This window comes from Macaca fascicularis, chromosome 5 (genome assembly GCF_037993035.2).
Source record: "Macaca fascicularis isolate 582-1 chromosome 5, T2T-MFA8v1.1".
NCBI lineage: Eukaryota > Metazoa > Chordata > Mammalia > Primates > Cercopithecidae > Macaca > Macaca fascicularis.
Genome location: NC_088379.1, coordinates 41138783 through 41147143, shown reverse-complemented (window position 1 = coordinate 41147143; position 8361 = coordinate 41138783). Strand labels below are relative to the sequence as shown.

Here is an 8361-nt window from a genome sequence, read left to right as displayed (position 1 = left end):
CAGGCATCCCACTCTGGAATGTGGTTCTCTCCCCTAGAGAAGGATCCCCACTGTACTGGAGGAGGGGAGGTTGTAAGCAGAGTCATCAGTCCCTTGGAAGACGTCCTGACCTCCCCAGGACTGAACTTTCAACCTCTTGAGCTGACAGTTAGTAGTGGATGCACAAATTTTGCTTGCGACTAATTGCAGCTTGTAAATGGAGCATTGTGGCTCCAGAAAAGAGCCAGCAGTCTCTCTCCCCAGGGTCACCCAAGTGGAATCTGGACACAAGAAAGCCTGTCCCCTAATGGGAGTCCTCCCAGAGCACTTCCCAACCTCTCAGGCCCTGGGTTTGTGTCCATCAAGTAGAGAGCTAGAGGGCACAGCAGGAGACTCCTCTGCAAATCTTCTTCGAATGCCAGGCTATTCATAGTAACTTGCAGCTCCCTCAGGAATTCCCACAGACTTCCCAGAGCCGACTATTGTCTCCCCACCCTGCAGCAGTGGCCTTTCACAGACCCAGGGATACACACGCCATCTCAAAGCGCAAAATGCTCTGCAAGCCATCCATGGGGTGTTCACCAAAGAAACTACTGGAAATTGAGAGGAGGAAAAACAGAGGCAAGTTGGGAAGGTAGAATAAGATTTTCCAGCAGATTAACTATTTATTTTTAGTTTCACAAAACAGATACACTTTGTAATTGACAAATAAGCCATAGAGTGCCACGCAACATGAAGTCATATTTCTTTTTCTTAAAGGCAGGGCTAGGTATGCTCTGAGCATCTCTCTCATAGAACAGCTGGCTGTACATGTGAATCACAAACATTCAGTTGTAAAACAAAAGGGGTAGCCAAGGGTGACTTTTTTGTTTTCTCTGATAGTTTCATTGGACTGAGGTGGTAGCTAATATCATCTCGTATCCTCAGACCATGAAAAGAACATAAGGAACTCTGTGAAAGTGTAGAGTGAGCTTTCCAGGCAAGCATCATATTGTTCTCAGTTAATCAAATTTGTCAAATTGTTCCCAGTGCCTTAGAGCTAAAGGGTAATACTTAGGACCACAGTAAACAAATCCCCAGCCATCTGCTCTGACAGCTGTTGGACCTTGAGGACGAACTTGTATTCCCAGAGTATTTCAAGAGCCCTTAGGCACAGAATTGCACTAGAATGGTTCGAACATCAAGTGGCCAAAGAAAGATTAAACTACCACCAGCCCTGGGATGTGTACTCCCACCTAGAGGTGTCCCAGGAATGAGCAACAGGAGCAAAATTCTCCCTTTGTTCATCAGCCTCTGAACATTCCAGTTTCTGTGTCATCTGGATATTTTCTCAATACCTTCAGCCTGGCCTTAAAAATCAATGCAGTTAGTGAACTGCTTAGTTGAAACTGAACACATCTATTGATGCAGAAACAAGAGCTGTGCACTTCCAGCCAATTTAAAGAAATCTTCTTGGATGATCTGTTCGATTCTGTGCCTCTCAAATGTAAATTATTTCTATGAAATTATTTCTATGAAAGTTGTTTGCCTTCACAAGTTAGTTTTTGTGTGCCAATTTCATTAGGCCAATTGGGTGTCATAAATGATGTTAGAATAGGGTGATCAATCAACCCAGTTATGCTGAGACTGTCTCAGTTTTAAAACTAGAAAATTCAACATTCTCTGAAAGCTCCCATTCCTGGGCAAATGAATAGTTAGTTGTTTTACCAAGTAATTTCCCTTCCAAGTCAAAATGTCCTACTGAGCTTGAAAGTGTAGCGACTTAATAAAGTCTTGAGTTTCTGAGTTTAAAATCTTAGTGGGGCACACATTAAAAGGGGTTCTTCTGAAAGTGACAAGGGGCTTACCTGGGGAGGTCAGTTTGTTTTGAAATTATCCAAGACAAAAAGGACTCTTTGTGACATCTGATGGGTGGGGGAGCTCGGTGTCCAAGTATACCACACTCAGTAACCACACATAGGTATTTAGTAGTCAGTGTTTTCATCTTTCTTCCATGTCTTCAATTTCTGATACAGAAAAAAAAATGCCAGACAGAGTTTTATAAATGTTCTCTTGGGACATTGCACATTTCCACTCGTACACTTTTATGCACTTGGGAAACATGTGAAAAGAAGGTCAGATGAAAGAAATATTTAAATTATGTAAGCCTCTCTTACTGCATTCTTAGAAGATCAAAGCCATTTTGTGCATTAATGTTTTTCCATATCTAAACTTTTATATTTGGCTTCATTTATTCCACTCAATTTGACCCAACTCAGTGCTTTTTAAACTCTAATGTGCCAGTGAATCACCTGGGGATCTTGTTAAAATACAAATCCTGATTCAGTATGTCTGGGGTGGAGCCTGAGATTCTGCACTTCCAACAAGCTCCCAGGTGATACTGACGTGGCTGGTCTGAGGGCCACAACTTGAGTAGCAAGATTCCAGGGGACTATAACTACATTTTCTTTACTCTCAGGAAATTTCTAAAAAGAGGGAAGAAAAAATATTTTTAAGGGATTGGAGAGAAGAAATTGTGCTTTATATTCCCAAAAATAATGCCTGTTGGAACAGTGAATACTGTGTGTTTTAATGTAAAACACAAATGCACTTAAAATTGACCCAAAACATCAGACTGCCTAGGAAAGGAAGGCGGAAGGAAGGAAGTAGAGGAAGTTAGAGGGTGTGGCCATTGAATGTCTGTGGCCGGAGGGAGTCCGCTCTTTTCTCAAGCAAAGGTACTTACCTTTTCTTCTACCACTCTCTTTCCAGGGACATCAATAGCCAGGATTCCCCTTCCAAAGGTTGCTGGAAGTGTGAGCAGTAATTTGGTTATGAAGCAAGAGAATGTTTTATTCTCTTTCAATTGGTTGTGAGAACCCTACAAAAAGATCCATTAAAGATGAAAAATGAAACATGCTCTGAAAAGCGTACCAATCTTTTCATGTTCATTATAGTTTATTGTGTTTCTGAAGACACAAAAACAGATAATGAAATACATAAGTAGAAGAGGAAATATCATTAAGTCAAATGCCTGACAGAAAATGGATTATACTAAAACACACACAGTTCTGATAGCATTTTACAATAAAAATTGTTTATGTGACTCAAGGATTTCTGTTGCTCACACAGCTCTGGTTGACACATATAGGGACAGAAAAGAAATTTGGGATTAAATATTTTAATTATTTAAGAAGAAAGTGGGTGTGCCTCAGAAATGGATGACATGTTTCCCCCAAATTACATCAGTCATGACCTTGGGAGAGTTTATATCATTTTCCCTGAAGAGGAACATCAAATGTAGCTGATTACATGGTCACTAAGCACCCCCACAAAACAAATCTTTCAATGTATGTTTATGTTCCACGGAAAATGTGCAGCCAAGGCTCTAACCAATATGACTTATATCTACTGCTCTTACAGGAGTTTCAGGCTGAAAGAGGAAACCTTTTTTTGGAAAAAGTCATCAAAGCAGAGGTGGCCCAAATTATGCTCCATGTTTCTTTGCGTTTCTACAAAGGAGGAGCATGTAATTAGAATAAATTGAGTTCAATATTTTTCCTTTATCTAGAAGCTTTCTTCTGTTTAATTTCTCCCGTATTTTTGTTTTGAACAGCTGGCTGTTCATAAATGGTTCCCTATGTGTTTTGATATGATATCCTCAGAGATGCTCTTAGATTGTGAAATCCTAGTGAGTGGAGCTGTTTATTTGCTCATCACCGAGACAGGTGGTCTCTCAGGCCAGCAGACAGTTCTTTAGAGAGCAGTCTCTGGGCTGCAGCTTTGACTCCAGATGGGTGAAAACCTCTCTGTTATATCTTAGGCTTCACTTCCTCTCTTTTTTCTTGGTATGGCTTTGTGCTAGGAAGGACCATGAAGGAGGATCAGTTTTGTTTTTCTGCCTCTGCCACCTTCGTGTTCACAGCCCTGGCTTGGCACAATGCACATACCTCTAGAACATTGTCACCTCTCATCAGATCTACAGATTGGGTGCTTGCACCGGTGGAGAAGCCAGCTCACAGGCAACAGGAATGGTTTTAAGTGTCCTGCCTTGTTTCTTTTTCTGGAATTTGCTCAGACATTTGCATAGATTTACATGATCTATCCATTTATATATACTTTGGGCACTTAATCTTGCAGCTACCTATTTCTTTTTTTTTCTGTTGTTTATTATTTTATACTTTTTGTTAGAAGTCTTGACATATGTTAGATTTTTTAATATATATATACTTTATGTTCTAGGGTACCTGTGCACAACGTGCAGGTTTGTTACATATGTACACATGTGCCATGTTGGTGTGCTACACCCATTAACTTGTCATTTACATTAGGTATATCTTCTAATATGATTCCTCCCCCCCCCACCCCAAAACAGGCCCCAGTGTCGAAATGAAGGCAGAAATAAGGATGTTCTTTGAAACCAATGAGAACAAAGATACAACATACCAGAATCTCTGGGACACATTTAAAGCAGTGTGTAGAGGGAAATTTATAGCACTAAATGCCCACAAGAGAAAGCAGGAAAGATCTAAAATGGACACCCTAACATCACAATTAAAAGAACTAGAGAAGCAAGAGCAAACATATGCAAAAGCTAGCAGAAGGCAAGAAATAACTAAGATTAGAGAGGAACTGAAGGAGATAGAGACACAAAAAACCCTTCAAAAAATCAATGAATCCACGAGCTGGTTTTTTGAAAAGATCAACAAAATGGATAGACCGCCAGCAAGACTAATAAAGAAGAAAAGAGAGAAGAATCAAATAGATGCAATAAAAAGTGATAAAGGGCATATCACCACCAACCCCACAGAAATACAAACTACCATCAGAGAATACTATAAACACCTCTAGGCAAATAAACTAGAAAACCTAGAAGAAATGGATAAATTCCTGGACACATACACTCTCCCAAGACTAAACCAGGAAGAAGTTGAATCCCTGAATAGACCAATAGCAGGCTCTGAAATTGAGGCAATAATTAATAGCCTACCAACCAAAAAAAGTCCAGGACCAGACGGATTTACAGCTGAATTCTCCTCTACAAGCAGGAGCTGGTACCTTTCCTTCTGAAATTATTCCAATCAATAGAAAAAGAGGGAATCCTCCCTGACTCATTTTATGAGGCCAACATCATCCTGATAACAAAGCCTGGCAGAGACACAACAAAAAAAAGAGAATTTTAGACCAATATCGCTGATGAACATCGATGCAAAAATCCTCAATAAAATACTGACAAACCGAGTCCAGCAGCACATCAAAAAGCTTATCCACCATGATCAAGTGGGCTTCATCCCTGGGATGCAAGGCTGGTTCAACATATGCAAATCAATAAATGTAATCCAGCATATAAACAGAACCAAAGACAAAAACCACATGATTATCTCAATAGATGCTGAAAAGGCCTTTGACAAAATACAACAGCCCTTCATGCTAAAAACTCTCAATAAATTCGGTGTTGATGGAATGTATCTCAAAATAATAAGAGCTATTTATGACAAACCCACAGCCAATATCATACTGAAAGGGCAAAAACTGGAAGCATTCCCCTTAAAAACTGGCACAAGACACGGATGCCCTGTCTCACCACTCCTATTCAACGTAGTGCTGGAAGTTCTGGCCAGGGCAATCAGGCAAGAGAAAGAAATAAAGGGTATTCAATTAGGAAAAGTAGAAGTCAAATTGTCCCTGTTTGCAGATGACATGATTGTCTATTTAGAAAACCCCATCATCTCAGCCCAAAATCTCCTCAAGCTGATAAGCAACTTCAGCAAAGTCTCAGGATACAAAATCAATGTGCAAAAATCACAAGCATTCCTATACACCAATAACAGACAAACAGAGACCAAATCATTAATGAACTCCCATTCACAATTGCTTCAAAGAGAATAAAATACCTAGGAATCCAACTTACAAGGGATGTGAAGGACCTCTTCAAGGAGAACTACAAACCACTGCTCAATGAAATAAAAGAGGACACAAACAAATGGAAGAACATTCCATGCTCATGAGTCGGAAGAATCAATATCGTGAAAATGGCCATACTGCCCAAGGTAATTTATAGATTCAATGCCATCCCCATTAAGCTACCAATGACTTTCTCCACAGAATTGGAAAAAAATACTTTAAAGTTCATATGGAACCAAAAAAGATCCCGCATTGCCAAGACAATCCTAAGTCAAAAGAACAAAGCTGGAGGCATCATGCTACCTGACTTCAAACTATACTACAAAGCTACAGTAACCAAAACAGCATGGTACTGGTACCAAAACAGAGATATAGACCAATAGAACAGAACAGAGTCCTCAGAAATAATGCCACACATCTACAACCATCTGATCTTTGACAAACCTGACAAAAACAAGAAATGGGGAAAGGATTCCCTATTTAATAAATGGTGGTGGGAAAACTGGCTAGCCATAAGTAGAAAGCTGAAACTGGATCCCTTCCTTACTCCTTATACAAAAATTAATTCAAGATGGATTAGAGACTTAAATGTTAGACCTAAAATCACAAAAACCCTAGAAGAAAACCTAGGCAATACCATTCAGGACATAGGCATGGGCAAGGACTTCATGACTAAAACACCAAAAGCAATGGCAACAAAAGCTAAAATTGACAAATGGGATCTAATTAAACTAAAGAGTTTCTGCACAGCAAAAGAAACTACCATCAGAGTGAACAGGCAACCTACAAAGCGGGAGAAATTTTTGCAATCTACTCATCTGAGGAATTGAACTCAACTCTGCACCAAGTAGACCTAATAAACATCTTCAGAACTCTCCACCCCAAATCAACAGAATATACATTCTTCCCAGCACCGCGTCGCACTTATTCCAAAATTGACCACATAGTTGGAAGTAAAGCACTTCTCAGCAAATGTGAAAGAACAGAAATTATAACAAACTGTCTCTCAGACCACAGTGTAATCAAGCTAGAACTCAGGACTAAGAAACTCAATCAAAACCGCTCAACTGCATGGAAACTCAACAACCTGCTCCTGAATGACTACTGGGTACGCAGCTACCTATTTCTATTTAAAGTCATAATTTCCCCCCACATTTTCCTGATCACGTTCAACTCTGCAGTCTACGTTGCTGAGAACACTGTATCATTCATTCATTGAACAAATATTTGAGTGCTTTCTATGTGGCAGTCATGGTAGTAGGTGCTGGGGTGCAATACTGAATAACACAAAGTCCTTGGCTTCTTTTGTTCTAGTAGCAGAGTGGAGAGACAGTCAGCAAACAAATAAATCAATAGATATGAACTATATTAGATGGTAATAAGTCCTAGAGAGAATGTACAAGGTAAGGAAGATGGGAGTGCTGTAGCAGGGTACAAGTGTTGCTCTTTTACATGGAGTAGTCAGGGAACTTCCTATCTGGAGCTACCACTTGGGACTGTACTTTGTACAAGTTCATGGATTGCTTTTCTCCTCATAGTTATTATAGGTTGTGTTGCTGTGAAAATTTTCTGGCATATAGGATCAAAGCACTTGATGAAGAGGGTGCCCATTTTTGAAATTGTCCTTTGGGACTAGTTGTAGGCCTTGATAAGGCTGAGATTTTAGCAGCTCCATGGAGGAAGTGAGGCAGTGAGTCATATAGCTGTATGGGGGAAGAGTATTTCAGGCAGGTGGAACAGCAAATGTGACACTCTGAAGCAGGAACAATTTATAGTGTGTTAGAGGATGGGGCTAGTGACTGGAGCAGGATGAATGAGGGGGCAGGCATGGGAGGTGAGGCCAGGGGTGGAGGAGGACCCATCACAAAGGGTCTTGGAGATCATTGTAAGGACTTTGTCTTTCATTTTAATAGAAACAGAAAGTCAGTGAAAGTCTTTGAATTGAGAATTGATATGACCTGATTAGTATATATTAAGGATCATTCTGACTGCAATGTGAAGAACTGATATAGGGCAGATAAGAGTGTAAGCAGACAATGATGAGGCTATTGCAATTGCCCAGGGGAAAGAATATGGTGGCTTGACCCTTGGGGGTAGTAGTGGAAGTGATGAGAAATATTAATTCTGCTTTTGGGAGAAGTCTTTTATATGATTCCTGAGATCCATTAGCTTCTTGTGCAATGTGGTGAAAATCCTCTTGCATACGAGGTGTAGTTCAACAACTAGTATCCCACAGAAAGAATGGTGGAACTTCAGAGTTGGAAGGGGTCTTAGAAGCAGGACATCTAGTGGAGGAAGAGTGAAAACAGAGATACTTGGTCTGATCTTCAAGCTTGTGTAGGTCTTACATTTTGATAGAGGGGGAAAGGAGGAAATTGATGCCTCAATAAATGCTGATTTATCTGGAATTCACAGTGGTCCCAGGCTAGGGAATCTAAAGGTGGAGACTGCATCCTAGTGTGAGACAGCACAAAATCTGAAAGCTCCGATCTCACTGAG

The 8361-nt window shown here is 40.2% G+C and overlaps 1 long non-coding RNA gene across 1 annotated transcript in view; it reads right to left on the bottom strand.

Moving 5' to 3' along the window:
• Window positions 1-619: 619 nt before the first annotated feature.
• The window catches only part of LOC135970906 (uncharacterized), a 51500-nt gene continuing 43758 nt past the window's right edge, over window positions 620-8361 (bottom strand). Inside the window, exons 2-4 of the long non-coding RNA XR_010586800.1 lie at window positions 2705-2839; window positions 1827-1985; window positions 620-1328 (exon numbers count right to left, since the gene is read on the bottom strand). This is a non-coding gene — a long non-coding RNA (uncharacterized lncRNA). The remainder of the gene's footprint in view (window positions 1329-1826; window positions 1986-2704; window positions 2840-8361) is intronic.